Below are 26,512 nucleotides of genomic sequence, written 5' to 3'. Positions count from 1 at the left end.
AAAAAATTAATAATCGAATTTCGTTCATAATTATTAAATTCGAATAATATTCGAATATCAAAATTCGTTTCAACAGCCCTAGTACTGAGCGCAGTCTGCAGAACACGCCCTCATTAAGTCACAGACACAGGAGGAGGCATTTAGCTCGTAGTCTTACCAGCAACAAGACATGTCAATAGCAGCCTGGTCTCACGAGATGTGATGAAATGAGTGCAACACAAATAGAGATGTATCGTCAAGTATTTTTTCTGATACCGGTGCTAAAACAATACTTTTAAAATGGTACCAGCGTAAAAACGGTGCTTTTTACTTTTTTAAATGTAAAGCGTATTTTAAGTGTTCAGTAGTGCTCAGTAGCTTATTGGGCATGGCACCTAAATTAGGTACCAGCATCAGCATTGTAATTTGTAATTGTAAGTAGCGGTTGCAAAGGTACCCGGTGTCGGTACCAATTACCCAACCCTAAACACAAATGGATAATGAGAAGGAGACACCACTAGAAATAGGGAGTAGTTTGATGGTAACGGTGCAGTATGGGCAGATGCATTTGAACTCCAACGACCCAGGTTCAGTTAACAACTCATCAAGACGTTTTCTCACGTGAGTAAAGTTTTCATTTTCAGCACGTTTTTCCTCATTTAACCATGACCAAATCATTACCCTAACCGTGATCTAATTGCTTTAGTTGCTTAACCTTAACCAAAGTTGGCTAAACGTAACCTTAACCAATTTGGCCGAGGTTTTAGTTGCCTATACCTTTAACCCTAGCCTTAACAAAAGTTGTTGACTTGACAAAATGTAACTGTTAGCTAATAGCTAACCCCATCACGTGTCCAATTCACGCTTAATCTTCACATTATATGTGTAATCTGCCTTTCATAGCTTGAGCTGCATTCAGACAAAGAATGATTGCTTTTAGCCTTGGTTTTTGAGTACAGCAAGCTGCAGTTCGATATGTATGCGTCCAAGCACTGTGCGAGATTGATAGATAAAAGTAATCTCCTGTGCATTCGTGCACTCTTTGCAGCATATCTGCCCTGATGATCTGCTAAAGTGAAGCAATTGATGTCTGTAATTAGGAGGGTTTCGTTTGTGATTGATGGCTGCTGTCTAGCCTATGGCTAACACTGCTGTCAATCAACTATGAGAGCAGACAGGAGAGTCGTTAAGGGGAAGCCGGGTCAATGAGGTGGTACCGGCGGCATAGCAGACATTATGGGTTTGAGTCCCAGTCGGGCGGGACCTTCATCGCACGTCATCAGGGGTGCCTTGACATTAGTTGGGGGTAATGACATTTTGGACCCCCAGTTATACCTAACTAACTACTACTACTACTACTTTATAAATCATCAATAATTAATAATAATAATAATAATGAATCAAGTTACTTTACATATTTAATATTTCATATATTAAATTCATATATATTTGCCAAACAAACTTTTTTTGGGTCACACTTTCTATGAAGGTCATGTCTATAATGCATTATGATCACATTCATAAGACATTATCATGCATTTTTAAGGATTATAAAACTCCTAAGCTCACAAACTCATGCTATAGCATATTATTATTGCTGTTAATTATAATACATTATGTCCACCACTTATAATACTCTTTAAATAAACCTTGTTATAAGTTGTATAAAGAGGTGTATATAGCCTTATAAATACATGTTGTGCTCATAATGAATTATAGACACGGCCTTCATAGAAAGTGTTCCAGCTTCTGGAATGTGACATTAATCTCCGCCACAGTTTCCTGAAGGTATTTATTATTCTCTCAGTCCACTGTGTACTTTCTAATCCAGCACCAGGGCTTTACAAACAACCTTAGAAAATGAGGGGTCAGGCGGAGTTGATACACACATCCAGCTGTCACTGTATTTCGCCAAACGTAAACACAATATGTCTTCCCTTTATTGAGGCGAGCCGAGCGGTACAACTGGTGTTAGCATTTCCCCCCCCCCACTCCTCCGCTGTAGTCTCACCAGCATCAGTGATTAACGGACTGTTGTACCTCCTCCTCATAAAATAGCCACCAACCAAGCGTGCGTCCACAAGCTCCTCTCAGCTGCCCACGCAGAGCCATGCCGCGAGAATGGCCTCATTTGCATATTCGAAATGTGTAAAAATTACAGACACCCCATTGAACGATTTGTCTCGGCAAGTGAAACAGAAGGCAGACTTTGTAAAGACGAGGGTGGGATGGGGAAGGAGTAAGGACTATGGCAGGATATCTTTAGAAAAATGATGATACCAGTACAGGGCTCGACGTTAACTTTTAAAAGTGGTTGCCGGAGGGGCAACCTGGCAAGAGCTTTTGGTTGCCCGAATAAAAATATGGTTGCCCAATTTTAGTCGCTTTATATTTTGAGTAATTAAGATACTATGCAGTCATAAGCCGGCTTAATAATGACGATGTGACAGAAAAGTAAGTATAATAATCTATAGTATAGTATAATAGGCCTATTCAGTGTGCGCACCGGGTGTAGTAGTAGTAATAATGATAATAATAATAATAATAAATTTGTGTCATTTCGTTTTCTAAACAAATCTTATTTTTTGTTTTTATAATGCATTTGCACTGAAAGGATTTAACTAATATTTGTGAACTTTCATTTTCATATATTTTTCAACAGTTATTGTTCATATTGTGCTTAATTTATTAATTAAAAGCGTTATTGATAATTAAGTAGCCTACCCTCCTCCAGGCCCGGCTCCAGACCCAAGTTACAGAGGGGGCCTGCCCCTAGCTTGGGGGGGCCAAGCTACCCAAGGGGGGTCCGGGGGGATTCTCCCCCGGAAGAAGATTGTGTACATTTTAAAGTAAAATTCGTCAACCTGGTGCATTTGAGAGCAAAATGAAGAGGCTAAATCTGTGAAGAACTACACACATCTCTAATGTGTTGTGACTTTACAAATAATTAGGCCTAAACAATTAATATTAAGTGTATTTACACATTGTGCACAAATTGCATTCATTGTGACAAATTTACAATAGTTAATATCCAGCCAGAATCATTGCAAATGGATGTTCAAAGTAACAGTTAGCAATAGCATTGAGTTAATCAATGCCTAATGACAGCCAGATTCCATGTTAAACTTTAAAACAGAAAAACGTTTTTAGCAACAAAAAAAAAAAAAAAAAAAAAAAAAAAATTGAATGGGGGGGGCCAGTTTGTTAAATGGGGGGGCCCGGCCCGGTCAGGCCCTGCCCGATCAGGCCCGGCCCGGTCAGGCCCGCCGGGCCTGCCCTCCTCATGTTCATTCAGGGATACTTTGATGACAGTGGTTTGGGGCCCCCACTCTGATGTTGCATAGGGCCCCAAAAGGCCCAGAAGCGGCCCTGCAATCCCTCTCTCTCTCACCCCGTATGAGAGGCTGACAGGCCAGGGATGCAAATCATTTCTCAGCACATATACGCGGTGGTAAAACGTTTTTGAAGGATGTCCTGGTCGAGGTGTATGTTGTAGGCTTGTTGTAGGCTACATGCTTTGCAGTATAGCGTTATGCTGGAATTATGCTTGAAGTTTGGGCTGTCGCACGGAAATGAGAGACACTGAATCTTGACGAGGAAACGTGTGGAGCGTTTATACACTGTGTGTGGGTTTCTGCTCGCGGAAGTGAGCTGGAGTCTTGAAAACTCCACTTTGTCCGCCCAGCCGCGTCCACGTAGTTACACAATTCGGGGTGTGCACAGCCAGGCGAAAACCGTCTGCACAGCAGCCTTGTGGAGGGGCGCGTCTGCTGATTTAACTAACTTTTCCGTGTGGACACTCGCCGATGCGGGAAGCATATGAGACCTAAGCGCTTGTTGTAGGCTACATGCTTTGCAGTATAGCATTCGTTTTCCGTCCCGTTCAAAGACGCACGGGTATTTCACCTCAATGACAATTTCCTCGTCCTTTGTTTCTGTGCGGGGCTGCGGGCGGACGAGGTTCTTCTTGCGTCTTGCAGCCGCTGTGATTGTGTGCGAGCAGCCCCACCTGTCCCAGTCAGTACTCGTTAAACATACCGCACGTGCAGCATGCATCACGTAGGTTCCGACTGGTAATTAGTAACATCGTTTCGATTGTAACAGCAATAAAATGTCACATATATGTCACTCACAACAAGTATTAAAACATTTATTTGGTGTATATTTTGCTGTTTGCTGCTGTACATATTTTGTTGCATGTTAAATCGTGGTTGCCCCTGGGGCAACCAAAGACCGAGAAATGGTTGCCCCATGTTTTTTTTGGTTGCCCGGGGCAACCGGGCAGCCGTTAATGTCGAGCCCTGCAGTAACTATACCAGTACCCTTAAAGACCACATGAAATGAGTCTGAGAGAGGGTTGACGATGTATCAGACTGAAGACAAACATTGCCTGAGATGAAAGAGGGCGGGCCATTGATAGCGTGTCGATGATTTGATTTGACAGTTCTGGGGACTGGAGTTGGGGTTGGCCAATCCTGGTGCTTGTATGGCATGTTCTGTCCCCAAATCCAGTGGGAGTGAGATCCGCAGAGAACCGGGCAACTGGCCGCCTCCCTGCGGTCTGCTGTTTCAGAGACTAGAGTGTTGCTGGCCGTATTGAAATGTCTGAGGGGTCGGGGTAAGAGCCCGTTACGTTAACGTTATTCCTGGAATGCGAGTTAACGAGCCAGTTACATGTCTTTGCATTCTACATTAAATTAAGACATTACCGTTTGTTTTATTTTGTATGTTACATACTTATTGGCTACATATATTAACATTTATGGGCTAGAAAATGTAGGCACTGGCAGCCATCTTGCCTGCTCAGAATTTTCTTCTCGCAATGAAGATTGATTGACAGCTGTCATGCCGTGATATGATTGGCTGAAATGGGGTAGAAATTTGATAGTACTGACCGGTGCTGACTGATGTCAGCATACTGTAGATTACAGTTATGAATGAAATCCTGAATAATGAACTTTTGATGTGAAAAAAACTAAAGACATTTTATTTTTGTGATTAGATTTTTTTTTGGTCATACATTATTAAATGGGTGCACTGAATACCCAGGGATGTGATGTAAAATAGAAGAAAGTCAGTGGTGATTGGCTGTGAGCAAAACCACACAAATACATAAGATTTTCTAGATCTGTGTACAAATGCAGGCACCGTTTGACTGGAGAAGTTACAATACTACTTGGTACTGGTTATTTCAGTCGATATTAAAGGGATCGAGTAGCGATATCCAGCACTAGGAAGGGTGACCATTTTACCTTTTCACTATGGGCACCGCACAAGGCTGCGGGGTGTTATTATTATACTGTGAGGTGCTGTGTTTCTAAACTTCTTTATGTATTTTCAGGCGTGCTTTAATTTATCTGAGGAACTGTTGCCAGCAGGGGATGGAGGCAAAGGCAGCTCCGTGCTTGTGGGAAGAATAATAGTTGTAAATCTTTGTTCAGCGACCTTTAGTGGGGGGAAGAAGTCTCTATTCCCTAGTCTAATTGTGCATTGAAACCATGCTCTGTACTGTAGTTCTGCTCGGACGATTCCCCCGTCGAGACATCACACGCAGCTCGAACAGTGTACGCCCATATACACTGATGCAGTGAAGCTAGCCATGTGTGCCGGTGGATATGTGTGCACTTAACATACAAATACATAAACACACTATACAGTACCACCAAACATGGGAGCTAAGAATTCCCCCTCGCTCTCACACACTGTACCTCCCCCCCACCAAGAGTTCAGCAGTTGCGTGCTTTGTGAATCAAACGGAGGCAGTATTATCAGTGGGGCATAGCTCAGAATCTATTTGCCCTGTTTTAACACCATTGCAGAGTACATTTCAAACAGAAAACACCATTCTCCAAGCCGCAACGTTGAATCCATTAGTTATCCACGATTAAATCGTCAACTATTTTGATGATTGGTTTGAGTACTTTTTTTTTAAGAAAAAAAAAGTTAAATTTCTCTGATTCCAACTTCTTCCTTATTCCAACCAACTTTCTGGTTTTCTCTATGACAGTAAAACTGAATATCTTTGGGTTGTGGACAAAACAAGACATTTGAGGGCATCATCTTGGGCTGATCAACACTTTTCACCATTTTCTGACACTTTATAGACCAAACAACTAATCAATTAATAATTGACAGATTAATCGACAAAGAAAATAATAATTAGTAATTATTAGTTGCAGCCCTCTTCTCCAAGCTTTACCAGTGTAAATTGCCAAGAAGTGAAACCGGGGAAAATTGGTTTTGTGTCACCGTCTCCCTTCTCTTTGTTTTTGCCAGTTGGTAAAAAGTCGTCCAGGCATCCCTCTTTGTCAGCTAAAGTATGATCAGGGAACAACACACAGTCCCCAAGGAGGGCGCTGAATGGATTGAGTTTTGTATGGTGAACACGAGTCTCACAGGCAGACATGTTGAAGATACACTATACAGAGAAATGGGGCTGTGTCATCCCTGTTGACAGGCTGCAGAACAGCTTAGAAAATGGTCGGCCAACTAGCAAAATAACAACTGTATTCTTACCCCTGCAGAGCCACTGTTGCTTACAAAAAAGAACAGGAGTGATGCTACAACTTTTAGAAGGATACTATTAAAAATACAATGCAGCTATAGCTAACTATAGGTCAAAAGAGGCTATAGGCTAATATCACAGACAATCCTATGACTAACTCCTTACCTATTCAAACTGTACACGTGCAAATAAATAGGCATTCAAATTCAAAACTATGCATCAGCTGCATCTATGCAGCTGACCATTTGACTGGAACACATTAATTTGATAAACATTTCATCTCCCACGGCTAAGACCTTGGTCTGTGTGTTTGTATATATATATATATATATATATATATATATATATATATAAGCAAAGTTTATTTTGAGAAAAACTACCACTAACATTACCACTAGTGTGAGATAGAGACTACCAAGTGTCTCCATCTTGTTTACGGCAATTACGCGAGGTATCCCATTTGACAATTATATACTGATGCTTAAAAATGCTACAAGTAGCACCTTTTACCAAGGACACTTCAGGTTGAATTAGTGAACATCCACTGCCTCTTACAGCCAGTGAGAGAACATATCGCCCTGTCCCCTATTCTGTAATGTCACTACGATATACAGCTCTATTGAAAATGAACTGGGAAAAACAGCGAGGTGACTTTGAGAGTGCCAAAGTGAATTTTCTGGGGCTGTGAGCACATTTTGAGCACATTTTCTTTCACCAAACCGATGGCAATACCATACAGTGACACTGAACAAGCACCGCAAGAGTTTGTAAGTCTACAAAGTCAATCCTCATTTCATTATCAATGGAGCCAGACTAGAATGTAATGTATACATATTACACATTAAATAGTTTCTCAGTTTGTAGGAAAAGTGTGCAGAGAAATAGTGACTGATCTAACTTGAGCCAAACCAAGCTGATGACTGCATGTTATGCTATTCTTGTTGTTGTTGCTGTAGTGTTGTGTGTTTTTGCCGCCTGCAAAGCTGAAGTTAATGATAATAATAATAATGTATTCAATTTCTACAGCACTTTTCTAAGTACTCAAAGCACTTCACATAATATATGGGGGGGGGGGACTCAACTCATCCACCACCAATGTGTAGCAGCCACCTGGGTGATGCCCGGTAGCCAGTTAGCGACAGAACGCTCACCACACATCAGCTACTGTATCACAGAGGTGAGTTGAGGACTGAAAGAGCCAAAGAGAACAAGTTGTGATTAGGTGGCCATGATGGAAGGACAGCCTGTGTGGGAATGTAGCCAGGGCACCGGGGTTACACCCCTACTCTTGTGAAGAGCGCCGATAGGATCAGAGAGTCTGGAGGACCTCAGTTTAGTGTTTCATCAAGACGGTGCTCACTCACAGCCAGGACAGAGTCCCAGTCTCTGCCCTGGGGCATTGGGGATGGGGAGATTAATTTATTGTTGAAGTAAGTTGAAGTAAACAGTGTTGTCATGTGGAAGAGGAAGCAAACGCAACTACATCATTGCCCTGAGGGGAATACCCAGCTCCATTATGCGAAATAACATGACGATGTCAAAATGTTAATACCATTATTAAATAAATATGTTGATGGGCAATGAAGAAAACAACAACAGTAGAATAAACCTAACAAAGTTTTTTTTTTAAGATACAGGGAGGAAATAATTTGCTATGTCTTACTCAGACATTGCCTGTCCTTTCCTTTTAAAGGCATTTGCTAATGAAGCGTCGTCCTGTAAAATTGTGAAGAGATGACATTGAACATCTTCTATTTTTCGACAAAAGCAGAACTAATTGAAACACAATGTGGAGGAGAGGTTTGGCGAGGGAGGGAGAGGAGGAGGAGGAGAGACAGAAAAACAGGTACACACATTTTAACGAGCTGTGCACTTGCCAGCGGTAAAATTGAGATTAGCCGTTTGATCACCCCAAAAGCTTTTATTTCCTCTTCTTTCTGGCTAATATCAGTGCCTGACAAACCAAGCTAAGCTATTCGCTAATCCTGCCACAATACCAAAAACCTCTGCAAAGCCCATAGCAGACCGGCGACAACACTAATTTGAGCTATTGTCTCTCTCCCGTGTCCCCACCAAGGCCACGCCGTCTCCAAGCGATAAGGCAACAGTCGCCACAATGGAGGGTACAAACTATCCCAGAGGAAACCCATTCACACAAAGCTGAATGCATCCTGGAATTTTATTTATTTATTTATTTATTTATTTATTTATTTATTTATTTATTTATTTATTTATTTATTTATTTATTTATTTATTTATAATTTTTTACTTAGATTTTCAATCTCACAAGCATGTGATCACTTGTGAGCGGTGTTTATTGTTGTACGAAAGAACGTTCCTGCAATGGCAGCATATTAGGTGGCGCTGTCTTAAGTTAACACAACACAAATCCGTGGGTTTATTACTCAAAAGGTGTAACAGGTTAGAAATCCCATTCCATTGTCCATGGCCCCTTAACATTATTTCAATAGGTCTCATCCCCTCAAAGTTATTTACTGTCAATTTAATATGAACTGTAAATGTGATAGTTTTTGGATCATTATTAAGGCACATTGAAATCTAGATAATAAAAAATAGGCAATTAATTTAAAAATGGGGAAAAGCTAGATCATTCTAATTCTCATAATGCAACCTACTCATTCATAATTAAGCTTGCTATTCTTGGATGTGTGGATGCTGCCATCTTTAAAAAAAGAAAAGTCCAACCCAATAAGAACACTAGGCAAGCGCATGTTTAATTCATGTTCCATAGACTATAATTTGTTAATTAGCAAAAACGCTTACCGTAAATTCCGGACTATAAGCCGCGGCTTTTTTCCCGTTTTTTGGCCCCTGCGGCTTATATAACGGTGCGGCTTATCTATGGATTTTTTCCAAAAAAAAAAAAAAAATCTCTCTTTTTTAGCACTCTTTCTAACTATAAATCCACTTCTGTTTTAATTTCCTCTCTTGCCCTCTTTTAACAACATAACATAACATAACATAACACAACACAGGTAAGCAGAAAGAAAAAGACGAAGCAATCACGCCATGAATGAGGAAATGACTCACCTGCTGGAGGCTGGAGATACACGGCTTGGGCTAAACTTTTACTCCGTGAAACACTATCGATTAAGTCCGACATCGCTCAGAGGTTTTGAGCAGCTTGAAAACAAGTTTGAAAACGTGCAGAAGTCCATCCACTCACTCACTAAAGAAACTAAGGCAACCGTGAACAGAGTTTATAATGCGGAAAAGCGCATCCGCGCACTGGAGGACAAAAACAACACAGTGAGTCCGAAAATGGATCAAATGCAAAATCGAAACCCTGCACACGCAGGTTGATGACTTAATCAGCAGGAGTAAAAGAAATAACATTCGCCTGATCAATGTAAAAGAGGGAGCTGAGATGGGTGACATGGACGCTTTCGTGGCAAAATCCTGTGTTACATCCTGGACCTGAAGGAAGGCGAGAAACCACCAGAGGTGGACAGGGCACACCGGGCGCCTCGGCCACGTCCAGACCCCGGCCTGCCACCGAGGGCCATCTTCATCTGCCTACTCCGCTGGCCCGACCGTCAACTCATCCTCCAGGCTGCGGGGAAGAAGCCCCTCACCGTCCGCGTTGGTGCAACAGAAACGCGCAACATACAACAGCATCATCGAGTCAATGGATATCGCTTTGGCGTACTGTACCCAGCGAGACTCGTCATAACCATTGATGGACAGCGGCGGAACAAGAGCTCAAAGTGAAACTGCCGAATATCTTTTGAGTTGGACTGGTCAATAGTACTGTGAGTAACTAAAATAAAAAAATAAAAAACGGAATTCTCTCTTCTTTAGCACTCTTTCTAACTATAAATCCACTTCTGTTTTAATTTCCTCTCTTGCCCTCTTTTCACCACACCGCGGACACTGTGTGCACTGTAAAAATAAACAACGGTGGTGTTGTGTTATGTTGTTTTGTTGAAATGTTACGGTAATACGGTAAATGGGAGCTTCCTCAAACAGCCATCTCTTTCCCGACAATCCCCTCTGTGCGTGACCACTTACATATGGTAATTACGGTAAGCAAACGGCCACTCGGCCAACTCCCTCCCCCGACTACCAGGAGAAAATCACAAACTTCGGCGAATTCACACAAAGGAAGATCAAGGAATATTCACAACAAGACGAGCAGTAGAAGCGGAATATTATAGGAGTGTGAAAACATCCACAATCACCAAGGGGTTCCAAAACGCTGGACTGCTGCGGGATGAAGAGGATGACGCCGCCACAGCTGGCGCTGAGGGCCGTCAGAGGCTTCAGAGGCTGTTCGATGCCGACAGTGACGAAGAGGAGTTCGTTGGTTTTGAGTGACAATGAAGGAGAGAGGAGAGTGGTTGACGAAGCCACCCTGAACCTGTTCGTTTCCGACACTGAAGATGAGGACTTTGGTGGTTTCAGTACGCAGGAAGAAGAGGAAGACGAGGGTTAGTGACTTGACTTCTCTGGTTACAGCCGTTTGCTGCACATATAGCCTATTGTTGTGTGATTTTGTCTGGGGATTAGTGACCTGACTTTTGTTTTGTTTTGTTGAAATGTTAATAAATGGGAGCTTCCCCAAACAGCCATCTGTTTCCCGACATTCCTCTCTGTGCACGAACCCTTTCATATGGTAATTAAACATCAAAACACCCGCGGCTTATAGACCGGTGCGGCTTATAGAAGAAAAAAATAGTCAATTTTGGTCCCGCGGCTTATAGACCGGTGCGTCTTATAGTCCGGAATTTACGGTAATTTGTGCGCTTCTCAAGTTGTCTTTGCATTTATCAAATCAATGTCAAATGATTTTCTACTTCTGCTGCTCATATACTATAGTGAAAGAGCACACACAAACAAAATGGCTGCAATTTACATAAATATACAGAGCTGACAGACTCAAGTATCACATTCATTTACTGCTATCTTGTCTCTCAGCAGGTTATCTCCAAGCAGAATGGGCTTCTTAGATGATTGGATGTGTCCCTGCGTTTGGCACGTTTTGACGCGTGACGCCTCTCTAATTTGATGTTTTAAACGGTGTTGGCCATGCGTGGTGCACGACTCCAAATTGAACTGCCATTGATCCAAACACCTGTGTATAATGATTGACTATTGACCAGTGGCACCCAAGGGTGGAGGCAGAAACCTCTCTGAAGGTGCTTATTTCAACATGTTGTGTGTTGCAGTTGTCGGCGGTGCGGCGGTCTGTATGTGTATTATGTGTAATGATAATAATCACGTGATACTTTATAGATGGTTTTCTCCAGCGGGAGGGCGAAGGTCGAGGTCAGTTATGAACAGCATCTCTGGAGGTGGTAGGGATTCAGTGTCCTGCTCGAGGACACCTCAGCAAGGCTGATGCTCGAGGACAGGAAGCTTGAACGCATTTTCTCCGGCGGTTTGTAGGATGTTAGCAGGAGTTATAGAACCACAACAATAAATGTTTTCAACTGCTGCTTACATATCCAACCAACGGCCTTGCAGTGGTGGGTAGAGTACTGAAAATCTATACTCAAGTAAAAGTACAACTACTCCCATAAAGAAATTACTCAAGTAAAAGTGACAATTGCCATTTGAGAAACCTACTTAAGTAAAAGTAAAAAATTACAACAACAAAGAAACCAAAAAAGTCAATAAATTACACAGTACAAATCACTTTCCACTTTAATATTTTTAGGGTGTGCAGGTCACTGCAAAATAGGGGGGGGGACAAAAAAACAGCACTTGATTCAACTTTTTTTCCTCCTCACCTACAGTACCCTTCTCTTTGTCCATGTCCCAATCTGTCCCAGAGTCGACAAATTAAATGATCTCGCAAAAAAAAAAAAAAAAAAATCCTTGGTCTGTTCTCACGTTTATAACGAAGGTATGAATGGCAAATGTAGTGAAATAAAAAGTTGATTATTGGCTCAGAAATATACCAGAGTAAAGAGTAGAAGTACAGTTTAAAAAAAGCAACATGAAAAAGTACTCATTCCTTAACCCATTGATACCTGATGCAGCATTTGTGTGCGTATCCCTTTAAGACTGCGAACCGCGTTAACGCGGTTCGCGGTCTTAAAGGGATACGCACACAAATGAGGGATATACACGCAAATGCTGCATCAGGTATCAATGGGTTAAAATAACTCATTTTTTTGGGGTACATGTGGGGTGCTTGTAACACACCCTCGCCTGCGGCCTTGACACAGTATTACAATGACACAGCAATGGTTTGCTTCAGATACTTGTCGTACACATTGTCAGCAGCACCATGCATGACGAGCCTCTGGCCTCTCGGGCGCATCGTCACCAACCCGGTGACATTTTCCAGTCTTTCAAACTGAAGCGCCTGAGCGGATGTAAAACACTGACTATTCATATCCTCTGACGCTGTACATTGTTACATCCGGAGGGGTTTTTCTCTGTCCTTCCATTATATTGTGTGGAGAGGAAATGTCATTACCACAATGCCAGGTCTATTCCATTATGTTAGAAGAATAGATTTATCCGTCCTCTCCTCCCGTGCTCCTTATTATTGCCTCCCTCACTGCATAACATTGCTTCACAGTTGAATAGCCGTTAAAATCGGCCTCTGCGGGGCGCCCGTAACAAGAGGACGGCGTGGACCTATTAAGTGAAGGACAGGACAGGTGTCCTCATACTGGAGACACTCTTTGTCCGTGGGACCAAAATCCTTTCACACCTCCCTTTCATCTAGTCTTCAGTCAGCAAAGCAACGGAAGGGAAAGGCAGGAGGTTGATCAGTAATCGCTTTGGACATAAGAGGTCGGTGGTTCGATCCCCGGGCTCCTCCGCTCCGCAAGTCGAAGTGTCCTCCTCGGGCAAGATATTGAACCCCAAATGACTCCCAATGGCTGTGCCAGCACCCTGCGTGGTAGCTTGCCGCCATTGGTGTGTGAATGGGTGAAGTAGTCACATTGTAAAGCACTTTGGATAGAAGCGCTATATAAATGCAGTCCATTTACCATTCACCATTTACCTTTAAGGGTTTCAAGTGTTGGTTAAGTTAAGCTGACGCTCCACTTGGAAAACGACCTCAAACTCAAAGAGACACAGATACACACAAAAAGATAATACTATAGAGACCCGGGCCTTAGTCTGATCACATATTTTCACACAATAGAGATGGAGAGAGATGCACAATATATCGGCAATCAATGAGCAAATTAACAGCAATGTTAATATTGGTATCGCTAAAGATTTTCATATTGAGTCACTCTCTCACTCACTCTCTGTGTGCCGTCTGGCAAGGGATCTGTCTGCTGCTCCTGGAGCTGTCTCCAGAGTTAGCTCTTTGCCTTTCAGCTCTTTCTCAACTGTTCTGTGCCAGGTGTCTTTGGGTCGCCCATGCTTTCTTTTCCCCTGGGGTGTCCAGCGTAGAGCTGTTCTAGATAGCGAGGTTTCTTTTCCCCTGGGGTGTCCAGCGTAGAGCTGTTCTAGATAGCGAGTTGGGTGGCATGCGAAGAACATGTCCAAGCCATCTCTATCAGCGCACCTGGATTATCTCTTGCATGGTCACTGTTCCTGTCCTGCTCCAAAGATCTTTATTTGAGATGGTGTTTGGTATTGAGAAGACACAATGTGCTAAATCTATGAATTATGGGCTCCTCCAAATGTTTTGGAAATAAAGCAAGAAATTACTTTTTCAATTTCAGTGTTTACATGTGTTTTAGTATGTAAATTTTTTTGATTATCATACAAATGTGTTTTTATATAGATCATATCAACCTAGGTAAATATCGGGTATCAACAGCAATGTTAATACCGGTTATCGGGATCAGCCAAAATGGCAAATGGCATGCACTTAATCAGTAGGTACATTCACCCTTTCACACAGACATTCACACACCGGGGTGCTGGGTGCAGGGTGCTGGGCTGGCACACCATCGGGAGCAATTTGGGGTTCAGTATCTCACCCAAGGACACTTTGACATGCGGACTGGAGGAGGCGGGGATCGAACCACCGACATATTTTGTCTAAAATGATTAGTGGACAACCCGCTCTACCTCCTGAGCTACAGCCACCCCAAAATGTTCATATCGGTTCATCCCTAGATAGAGAGAATATGCAGCATCTCGACAATGAGGCAGAATAATGCAGATCACTTCACTAGTACAGTATCAGGAAAATGACATTAGATGCAAGAATATTCCTGAGACAAGTAGAATTACCTCACTCATTGACATATTTTTTCCATGTTATGACTCATTAAGATTGATGGATATATTTTTGAGGTGCATGTGGGAGGACCTTTTCAGTTGTCCCTCTTCCGGCTCCCCCGGAGAAGAAACTGCTTCGTCTTGTTCAACATTTAGTGTCCTCATAGCGGCGTTCCTTGGAGACTTGTTAGCATAAGGCATCTGGAGCATGAACACTGCACTGGATGTGGTTGTGTGTAGATGGGCTGAAGTCTAACAGAGAGAGAGAGAGAAGGAAACAAAAAAGTGAGGAGAAGTTGGTGTCCATTCAATGTCCTCTTCGGTTTGCACCTGGGTTTGGATTGCAAGTGGCAGAGAGGAGGAGGGGACGTGATGAAGATCTGCCGAAGCAGCGCCTCGATCTATTTGCATAATAATAACACAAATAAATCACATGCAGCATAACTGGATTAGCGCTAGCGTCACGTTGTATAAATGTCTCGCGCGGGTTGCTTCGGCCTCGTTGCGCGGCGCTCGTTCCTCAAGGCTTCCTGCCGAATGGTGGAACCCGTGGAGGGCGAGGGGAGAGCGCAGAAAGGCTCAGGAGGGGGTGAGACCATCACCCTGATCTTCATCATCGCCAGCGTGTTTGGTGTTGCTGCCATCATCATCACCGTATCCTTCCCAAGGAGCAACCTCCGCCGTTGAAAAATGAGACCAATGCGAAAGTGGTTTAAATGTGCATACTTTCTAATGGCCAGCAGGGGGTGACTCCACTGGCTGCAAAAAGAAGTGCAAAAGGTATAATTTTATCACACGGCCCAACCAATTACTGTTCACCACCATCAATGTAATAAACAATTACATAAAACAATTTCAATAAGATTGAATATTTCTATATGTATTATCTTACCCATGCCGTTGCTGTTTTATTGATGTAGCCATAGCCTATGGACTCCCAAAACAAACCACATAAAGTGCCTTCCAACGCTATATTATTAACCTTTACATGATATACAGTACTGTAGTAGCAGCAACTCATAAGGGAACATTGTCTTACCGGCACTTTTTCTCTTGAAGATGAAGTACTTTGGGCTAGTTTTACCCCGTGAAAGTGAAATACCGAAATGCATTGGTACTTTACGTCGCCTTAAGGGTTTCACCGGAATATGGAGATGGATTGTGAATAAAATGTTGCGGGTTATGTATATGAAACGACAGATCGGGGAGTTCATCTGCAGACTTTAGCGATGTGGACGATGTTGGTGGCAGAGTATTGCCTTGGTTATAGTCCCGGGAGGACGCACGGGAGAGAGAGAAGCCAAGTAGCCAAACTAGCAGATCTGAAAAGCAGGTAAACAACTGGGATTAGCGAGAAAGTTGCTAAAAGGAGAGAGCTATGAGTGTTTGAGTAGAACTAGTGTAGTTTAAATGTACAGTATAGCCTCTGTAATGAAGAATACAGCAAAACTAACCGGCTTGAGAGCTGCAAAAATGACCACGGTGAAGATATTTCTAAGTTGGATATTCAACAGACATTCACTCCCGATGTCTGTCGAATATCCAACCTAAAGCTAACGTCACCACAGTACAAAAATGTCTCTCTACAAATTCAGTGTCTGTTTTTGTTTTCCAGCACATGCACAGTTGTGCCCTAGTAGCGTAGTGGCCATGTGGACTCGTCCACGGCGTCACAAAAAGATTGGAGGTACACGGTTGTCCGCACAGAGCCTTCGCCTACACCCTCTGATGACCTCTGATGTAAGTCAAGCAGACCCCACTGGACCCCCGCGGACTGGCGGACACAGAAACGATAACTGCCACTTAAAGGAACACTCCGCCCATTTTCAACCAGCTTTGTATCATTAGAACATCAGTAGTATATCAGGAAACTGTAAACGGTTTTGAAGTCTGTCATTTAATTTGACAGTTATTGAGTGTTAAAGTGTGGACCAGTGACATCACTGGTCCACCCTAACCCTACTCAAATTAATAACTCATTAACTCAAATCAACTCTCAAACTGTAAATGGTTTTGAAGTCATTCATCTAGTTTGACAGTTATTGAGAGTTGATTTGAGTTAATGAGTTATTTATTTGAGTTAGTGTGGACCAGTGATGTCGGTCCACACTTTAACACTCAATAACTGTCAAATTAAATGACAGACTTCAAAACCGTTTACAGTTTTCTGATATACTACTGATGTTCTAATGATACAAAGCTGGTTGAAAATGGGCAGAGTGTTCATTTAAGGGTCACATCCTCCAAGGTCTGCTTTAAATATCATTACTGTACATCCAATTTCAGGTGAGGCGTTTGCTTGTTGCTGTTCAGGTTCAGGAGTCAATATGGCAGTTTTGACAAAACACTGAAGCCACCGCAAGTCATGGATTTATATCAAACAATGTAAATAAACATTGCATCATACCGTCCTATAAAGATACCTCTACCTTGCTTTTTTGTCTGTTCCCCCCGCGTCCTCCACCATCCCCTCTCCCCTTCTCCTCAGTATCTGGACTCTCAATAAATGATGGGCTCAGGTAGCTTGAGTGCTGCGATAGAGCGGTGTGTTTTAGCTTTTCCCCCCCACTGACCTGTCTTCCACTACAATTTACTACGGCATTACTCTGAGCTTTGGCCATTTCCCCCGCGCTCCCCCTCCCTCTCCCTCCCTCCATCTCTCCCTGCCATCAAATGCTGACTGCTGGCCTTTTCACCGGAGGATGAGAGGAGATGGAGACGGTGTGTGACCTACTGTCTGCGTGCACATCTGCTTACACAACGTGCACACGCAGTACACTATTATGGTCTTTGCTGCTTCCCCTGCTTAGAGAGGTTGTTTTTCTGGTCTTTTTTTATTATTAATAAATTCATGCCAGTCACACTAGCAACTAAATGTAATAATAGCCTGATAATGTACCAGATGACGGACCCTTAATAATTCATGTAAATGGGGTTGCAGGTTTTTGTTGGGTCGTTAAGGTGCCTTTTTCTGATTGGCCACACCCCCTTAGGGAAGTAATGTGGCGGTGGCAGCTGTGTGTGGCTTGGATGTCAGACAGTCCAGGCTGCTGCAGCAGGCGAGCACTGGCAGAAACACAGCAGTCTAGCAAGCTTCACTCATAATGGAGCTACTTCATAGTTATACAGATGGAGAGACTCAGGTTCCTGAGGACCAACTCACTCAAAAAAAATGCAGAAAACAGATGAGGCAAAAGATAGCACAGAGGGTGGGGGGAGATGGAGACAGGTAGGCTATGCAGAAAAGAGAGAAGAAGACAAAAGATAGCACAGAGGGTGGGGGAGATAGAGACAGGTAGGCTATGCAGAAAACAGAAGAAGGCAAAAGATAGCACAGAGGGTGGGGGGAGATAGAGACAGGTAGGCTATGCAGAAAAGAGAGAAGAAGACAAAAGATAGCACAGAGGGTGGGGGGAGATAGAGACAGGTAGGCTATGCAGAAAACAGAGAAGAAGACAAAAGATAGCACAGAGGGTGGGGGGAGATAGAGACAGGTAGGCTATGCAGAAAACAGAAGAAGACAAAAGATAGCACAGAGGGTGGGGGGAGATAGAGACAGGTAGGCTATGCAGAAAACAGAGAAGAAGACAAAAGATAGCACAGAGGGTGGGGGAGATAGAGACAGGTAGGCTATGCAGAAAAGAGAGAAGAAGACAGAAGATAGCACAGAGGGTGGGGGGAGATAGAGACAGGTAGGCTATGCAGAAAAGAGAGAAGAAGACAAAAGATAGCACAGAGGGTGGGGGGAGATAGAGACAGGTAGGCTATGCAGAAAACAGAGAAGAAGACAAAAGATAGCACAGAGGGTGGGGGAGATAGAGACAGGTAGGCTATGCAGAAAACAGAGAAGAAGACAAAAGATAGCACAGAGGGTGGGGGAGATAGAGACAGGTAGGCTATGTAGAAAACAGAGAAGAAGACAAAAGATAGCACAGAGGGTGGGGGAGATAGAGACAGGTAGGCTATGTAGAAAACAGAGAAGAAGACAAAAGATAGCACAGAGGGTGGGGGGAGATAGAGACAGGTAGGCTATGCAGAAAACAGAGAAGAAGACAGAAGATAGCACAGAGGGTGGGGGAGATAGAGACAGGTAGGCTATGCAGAAAACAGAAGAAGACAAAAGATAGCACAGAGGGTGGGGGAGATAGAGACAGGTAGGCTATGCAGAAAACAGAGAAGGCAAAAGATAGCACATAGGGTGGGGGAGATAGAGACAGGTAGGCTATGCAGAAAACAGAAGGCAAAAGATAGCACAGAGGGTGGGGGGAGATAGAGACAGGTAGGCTATGCAGAAAACAGAGAAGAAGACAAAAGATAGCACAGAGGGTGGGGGGAGATAGAGACAGGTAGGCTATGCAGAAAACAGAGAAGGCAAAAGATAGCACAGAGGGTGGGGGGAGATAGAGACAGGTAGGCTATGCAGAAAACAGAGAAGAAGACAAAAGATAGCACAGAGGGTGGGGGGAGATAGAGACAGGTAGGCTATGCAGAAAAGAGAGAAGAAGACAGAATATAGCACAGAGGGTGGGGGAGATAGAGACAGGTAGGCTATGCAGAAAAGAGAGAAGAAGACAAAAGATAGCACAGAGGGTGGGGGGAGATAGAGACAGGTAGGCTATGCAGAAAACAGAGAAGAAGGCAAAAGATAGCACAGAGGGTGGGGGAGATAGAGACAGGTAGGCTATGCAGAAAACAGAGAAGAAGGCAAAATATAGCACCGAGGGTGGGGGAGATAGAGACAGGTAGGCTATGCAGAAAAGAGAGAAGAAGACAGAAGATAGCACAGAGGGTGGGGGAGATAGAGACAGGTAGGCTATGCAGAAAACAGAGAAGAAGACAGAAGATAGCACAGAGGCTGGGGGAGATAGAGACAGGTAGGCTATGCAGAAAACAGAGAAGAAGACAAAAGATAGCACAGAGGGTGGGGGGAGATAGAGACAGGTAGGCTATGCAGAAAACAGAGAAGAAGACAGAAGATAGCACAGTGAGAAAACAAAGTAAAAAGGCAATAGAAAGGGGCAGAGTGCATGCAGCATTGGTGGAGATGGATGCAGAGCGGCGTTTCAGAGAGGGGGAGAATGGAGGCATGAAAGTGGGTAATGATGCCTGTCCGTGTCACTCTAGCCACTCTCTTGAGTGTGTCACTACCAAACACTGGCACCTGTCCAGACTGCTGGATCTTAGCAAGGTGTATTAGCGGAAAACATGCTACAACGTCAAAGCTACTGCACAGTACGGCCATAACTTTTGAACCTACAACCAAAATTATTTTTGCCCTGGATGCATCTATTGATATAGGCGGTTAAATTTAACTAGATTTTCCACCATTTTGAATTTTGTCCAACACATTTCCCCCTATTCCTATTGTACACATGTTGTCTTCCCCAAACCATGACACACAGCATGTCTGGACTGTCCTGCACACAGTAGTAAGTCCTCCCATTGCTCGTGTTCCACAGTATTCACACAGGCTCACTTAGCCTCACCTAAACCCTCTTGGTCAGAGACAAACAAGGACTTGAACTTGAATGTTGATGACTCAAAGCCCAAACTGTAACTTGAATTAGCGTTGACTGTGATGACGGTGTGCAAAATGTATGCAGACAAAGCACATTTGACCTTATTGTAATCATTTAACTTTGCATTTTCTCCCATTGTTTCCAATTACACTGCTTCCAGCTTTTTCTCTCAGGTATCTGCCTACATTCAAGAGCTAAAGAGAGAGATTGAGAGAGAGAGAGAGAACCTGCCACTGAAAACAGATCATTACAATATCAAAAAAATAATAATTACAGCTCTATTTAGTCACCTTCAATCCTCTCCTCTCAGAATTCAAAACATCAACGCGCACGCGCCTATCCTCAAACATACTCGCGCGCGCAGACCGAAACACAGAGACGCAACACGCAAGATAATTACACAACTCATCTCATAATTTAGTGTCGCCAATTAACGCATGCGGAGCAGCGACAACATTTATTCTACACCAATCGTCTTGTTGTGGCGTCTTTGCAGATCGCAGCGCCTCTGTAATTAGCCATCACAGGTTCCCCCATGTTCCTGCTGGCAGCCATTGTCCCAGCTTCCCCCTATAACACACGCAGCCGTCGCCTGACAGCCACTCATTCAAGCAGCCTACAGCATACGTACTTGTGTGTGTGTGTGCGTGTGCGTGCGCGTGCGTGCGTGTGTTTGTTCTCATCTCCCTCATCAACAACTATTCAATTTGTGTCAATTAGAGGCAGCTTGAGATCGAGGCAACACAAACAATGGAGAGAGAGAGAGGGGCAAGTGAGGACTCGAGAGTGAGATAGTGATTCTTAATAGAGCAATTAATGGAAGGTAATGGTCGGCTCTGTGTTCGCGGGGGAGTCGGCAAAAAAGGACCTGAGTATTGTTATGAGATGAGATGCATTCGTGGCCTCCTCGTTCTCCAAGGTCTCTTAATGATGGAGATAAATAATGTATATCAAAGGTTTCTAATAATGTGATAATGCTACATATGGGCGACGGCTACAGTACTGTCACTGCACTTGGGAGCCAATTACAAGCACAAATGAAATAGAGGTCCTGTCTGGAGTTGTCTAGGCATACTGACCAAATGTTATGAATAGCATAGCACTGCGATTGGATTTAAAAACGATATCTTTCCCCCCCCCAAAAAGTAAACTTTTCAGAAATCTAGAAAGCCACCCTTATTTTCCAGTTGAAACTCCTGCGTTAATCTTTTGAATGGGTGTCATGGGTCCCACAATCACAAAACTCACTCACCGATAAACATATTTATAAGAAATGAAAACGGTGAAATTGGAGCTGTGAGGTTTTCTCTTGTGTGGATTGGTGGGGCGTACTGACCAAATAGCATCAAGAGCGGAAATAAAAGGAAGCTTTTCAGGCATCCAGCAAACAACTCTTTATTTTCCAGTAGATGTACGTATATTTGAAATTTAAGGAGAACTTTTTTGAGTGGGTATCATGATATCAGATTGTGCTGTCAGACGCTCTCCGGGACCCGGCATCGTGGCCCCTCCCACACCGGCCCCTGAGAGGTCATTACGGTAACCGAGACGATACGGAGGAGGAGGTCTCGAGTGATGTCTGGGAGGATGTAATTGGTCCCATCCTGTGGACCTCTCTGAGCAGTTCGGGAGCACAGGCATTCATCACTGCACGGACCGCCGTGCCAGGCCCGACCAGGCCACAGCCACAGACTGAGGGAAACTTAAGTGCCTCTTCATCTTCCTAGACTAAACTTCTAAGGTAAAAAATCTAAAAAGTAAAACCCATACTGATCGACCATAATGCACTAGACGGCAAAAACGTTTATTGCAATGCATGCTTTGGTTAACATTGTAAGCCAGCTGGCTTATCTCGCGAGATCTCTTGACGAGATCATGCGCCGAATCCATCTTGATATCACACTGGCGTTAGCTGAGTGGCTGAAACCACCGACTCTTGCTCCGGTCGAACCAATCAGCGGCAGCTACGGGCGGGCTTTGGGCTGGTGTGTACTGTGCGACGCCATCGTCAAGCGCCCGCCTGTTTATTCCATTCAGCTAATGCTAAATTAGCACTAGCTGATGCTAGCTAATGCTGATAGTTTTAGCTCTACAAATGTTAATATGGCACTTTATGAACTTTTAAAATTTGTAGTCGACAAACATAACAATGTAGATTCCCGTTATGAGTTCAGCTAATTTGGATTTTCAATTTTAGAGGACCGGCCGGGACCGGGGGCTAGCTAGCATGCCAAGCCACCTCGGCTCGACAACATACAGCACTGCCTCTCTTGGGCTCCGTTATATAAGCTGGCATTACAGGTCACCACGTTTCAATAAATGTGACACATTTTTACAGTACATCTGGAGCCTACTTAATATCCTCCCCTCTCTTCTCGTCAAAACACAAAGTATGCAGACAGTGAGCAGAATCCCAACCAGATGGTTAACTTGTGCAGGAAATGCTCTGTTTGCTCTTCTGAGATGAACTCCATGCCGTTGATTTCATATGCTGAATGGTTGGTCTTCAGCTGTGATTTCAGGACATCATTCAGCTGGACGGCTAATGAATTCTCTGTATGGATTATAATGCCTGCGAGCCCCGGCTGAGAAATATGAAGTGTCAAGTACGCATTAATTCCAGAGAGAAGTTGGCAAACATCATTGACTCCTTCCATTACACAAGGTCCACATATCATTGACCTAGTGGCTCATTGCTTCCCGGCGTGTTCAAGTTGAAAGTTGATTTTCCTGGGTCAAGCTGCTAAAATATCTATTTTCCTGAGCATGATGTGTATACATCAGATCATCAATTAGGCCCCGCCCCCTTTTAGTGGGAAAACAACACGAGCTTCTCCCCGTGGACTTCAATGTAAAATAGCACTACCCCTCAAAAGCACTACCCCTAAAATTATGTGACTCATGTCACATATTTACATTACAGCCCTGAGCCAAGTAGCCTACAACGACGCTGGGCTCCACTACAACAGCATTTCATGTCGGAAGACTAAATTAGCAACAGGCTAGACACCGGCACTAGGTCAGAGACGGGTCATGAGTCACATGATTTTAGATGGGTCAAAGTCATATTTCCCATGTATCTTGCGCATTGTGTGGCCGGCCGAGTTGTAATATATTGTCATGGCATGGTGTTTTGAGGTCATTAATAAACAAGATTGATTCTGTTATTTTTCTAAAAGAAAATTGGGTAGTGCTATTTTACATTGAGGTCATAGGTGAGAGGTTTGTGTTTCCCCCCTAAAAGGGGGCAGGAACATGTGCTGCCAGCAGCCGCCTACAAAATGACGTATTGCCGATCTGGTATATATATATTTTTTTCCTCATTGTCCGATCTTTGTAGCCGGATGTACTAGTAGTGCCTTGTGCTAAAGGTTTCCCAGGGACAAGCTGCGCTCATTTGAGGCCTTCTTTGAGATAAAGGTTAAAGCCAGAGTTACAATGGTGAGAAATGCCTGAAGCATTTTGGGCATTTCGTGTATTCATTTACATCAAAGGCCTCATTGTGTTTTGCTTAATTTTGCTTGGCATTTTGCGTACACCTCTCCAGAACAGAGGGCTTAGCGAGAGGGAGACAGCCAGGAAATAATTGGGCTTAGGAGTCAATGGATATGGATATTTCAATGGGTATGGATATTTCCTTTTCTGTCCTTATGTAAAGAGAGTATAATTGTACTTTGTACTGATATCCCAAAACTCTCAAAAGCTTTATCTTCTGGCTGAGGAGCTTCACAAATTCGTCTCTGTGCATTAAAAAAAATGCTGTTGTGTATTATTCTCTTCTCTCCCAAAAGGGTACATGGACGGCATTACAGAATAAATATAACTCTTACGCATCAAATGTCATTTCCTACGCTCTGGGCTGGCTGCTGCTGTACAATCCAATCATATCATAGTCAAAACATGTTCTCAGTGGCTCCGTAATGACAGGCGTTTTGTCAGAGGAGGCCTCCCAAGAGTATTTACCTCACCACACTCAGACTGTCTGACTTTCAATTGTCACTCGTCTGTCTCGTACCTGCGTCCTACCAGCATCAACAGCTGCTGCTGCTGCTGCTGCTGCACGCCTTCACTGCCGATCAGCAGCAACACACGTGCCACATGTTAACAGCCATGACTGAAGAGTCACTTGTTTAGCAAGGGAGTTAAGAAGGCGGAAGAAAACAAGTGACATTGCCAAGAAGTGAACGCTTAACACAAGCTGAAGCTAATAACACCTCCAGTGTTTTGGGCTGAAGGAGACTACCGTAATGAGTGCAGTAAAACATCCCGCCTACAAACGCCCCTGCTGAACACGCATGCACGCACGCACGCGCACACAGACACACACACACACACACACACACGTGCGTGCGCACACATACATACGCACACACACACACGGACAATTTATTGAAATATGTGCATCATGTTGATCTCATTTTTATTTCAAAATTACTGTATGATTGAAAATCAATGCAGTAATCTGATATAAATAAAGACAAATCTGAAACGGCATGCAAAAGACGGCAAATCACTAAAGTGCAATAGCAATGATGCAAATGGGCTAAATAGTAAAACAAAACACTAATTAATGGGATAAAATAAAGCAAATAATTCATTGTTGAATAATGTGATTGAGAATGTGTGGCAGAGTGAAAATATTGATACAGCAGTTTCAACAACAATGACATCACAATTGATCAGCTCCTACAGTACGTAACATACAATATCTCACTACTACTGTAGAATAAGGTGGCCGGCAGCGGACAATTGCTCAACTCCACTCAATTGCTTTGCGCATACGCAGTGGCTGAGCTGAAATGAGCACGCAAAATTAATACATTCACGTACGGTAGACACTCAAAGAACAGCTGAACAACAATTAACACTAAATATTTGAATGAAAAATTGTTACCACCTCTTTCATTTTATATTGCCCTCTTGCACGGCCAATTTAGCATTGTCTTTTTGGCGTTTTTACAGATGTATTCCCATTGGAATACCTGCATTATGCTGTATAAATGGTAAAGGACAGAGTGAATGATTGAAGTCTTGACGCGTTGACTTATTCATGCATTCTCCCAAATGGATTGTAAAGAAAGGTTATTTGGACGAGTGGTGAAGTGGGACGCCGGTTCTCCTCAGCGTCGGTACCACTGGGCCCAAACTGCCTTTATTTTTTTTACTGAAAAAACCCCAACTGACCACAGCCAGGGATGAATTAATTACTCCTGATCTAAAGTCAATTGTTCCTCTAGCTCTTTCTCTATTGGAGTCTATTTACTCAAGTCTATTTACGATGCTTTGTAATGCGACTCACTAGCTGCGGTTACATGACTTTCTTTTTCATTGTTCATTCTGAATGAATATAATTCTGAGCACGAGCGCTAAACATAACGATCGCATTGAGATGTGCCTTTACCTGCTCCACACAGTATGCAATCAGGAGAAAAGTTTCTCACATGCAGAACACAGAATCCAGCACTTACTGTACATTCTTAAAAGAAGGCCCTGCTGCATTGGTTACTACTTTAGCACTGTTCTTTCTGATGGAGCCACAGGTCCATCATACAGATGACTCCATAAGCGACAGGAAAATACATTTGTTTTGCCCCCGCAATGATGCGGCCATTTGTAATGTTCACCGCTGTCAAGCCAAACTGGCCCGGAGAGGCGGAGTCACAACTTGATATACAGTAAAGACGGGCTGCGCCGCCAGCGTTAAAGGAACACTCCGCCCATTTTCAACCAGCTTTGTATCATTAGAACATCAGTAGTATATCAGAAAACTGTAAACTGTTTTGAAGTCTGTCATTTAATTTGACAGTTATTGAGTGTTAAAGTGTGGACCAGTGACATCACCGGTCCACACTAACTCAAATTAATAACTCATTAACTCAAATCAACTCTCAATAACTGTCAAACTATTCATCCTTCATCTAGTTTGACAGTTATTGAGAGTTGATTTGAGTTAATGAGTTATTAATTTGAGTTAGTGTGGACCAGTGATGTCACTGGTCCACACTTTAACACTCAATAACTGTCAAATTAAATGACAGACTTCAAAACAGTTTACAGTTTTCTGATATACTACTGATGTTCTAATGATACAAAGCTGGTTGAAAATGGGCGGAGTGTTCCTTAAAGCCCAAGCGCCCTGGGGTTATTAACAAGTACATCCATTTGAATCTTCCCAGAAAAAAGGGTTATGAATGTGCCAGCATGTGCGGAAAGAGGCGAGATAAAAAAAGTGATCGGAATGAGTGTTTTACATGATGGAATTTGACGGAAAGTGCTGTAGCACCCCTCTCAAACGGAATGCCATTTCATTCAGATGGGCCAGGCTACTATTTCTGTTGAAAAG

At 43.3% G+C, this 26,512-nt stretch overlaps 1 protein-coding gene across 1 annotated transcript in view; it reads left to right on the top strand.

Moving 5' to 3' along the window:
* The window catches only part of nrxn2b (neurexin 2b), a gene marked incomplete at both ends in the record, with an annotated part of 582,739 nt that overhangs the window by 122,350 nt on the left and 433,877 nt on the right, over positions 1-26,512 (top strand). The window lies entirely within an intron of this gene.

This window comes from Poromitra crassiceps (genome assembly GCF_964638095.1).
Source record: "Poromitra crassiceps genome assembly, chromosome: 7".
Classification (NCBI taxonomy): domain Eukaryota; kingdom Metazoa; phylum Chordata; class Actinopteri; order Beryciformes; family Melamphaidae; genus Poromitra; species Poromitra crassiceps.
This window is presented reverse-complemented; position numbering and strand designations above follow the sequence as displayed.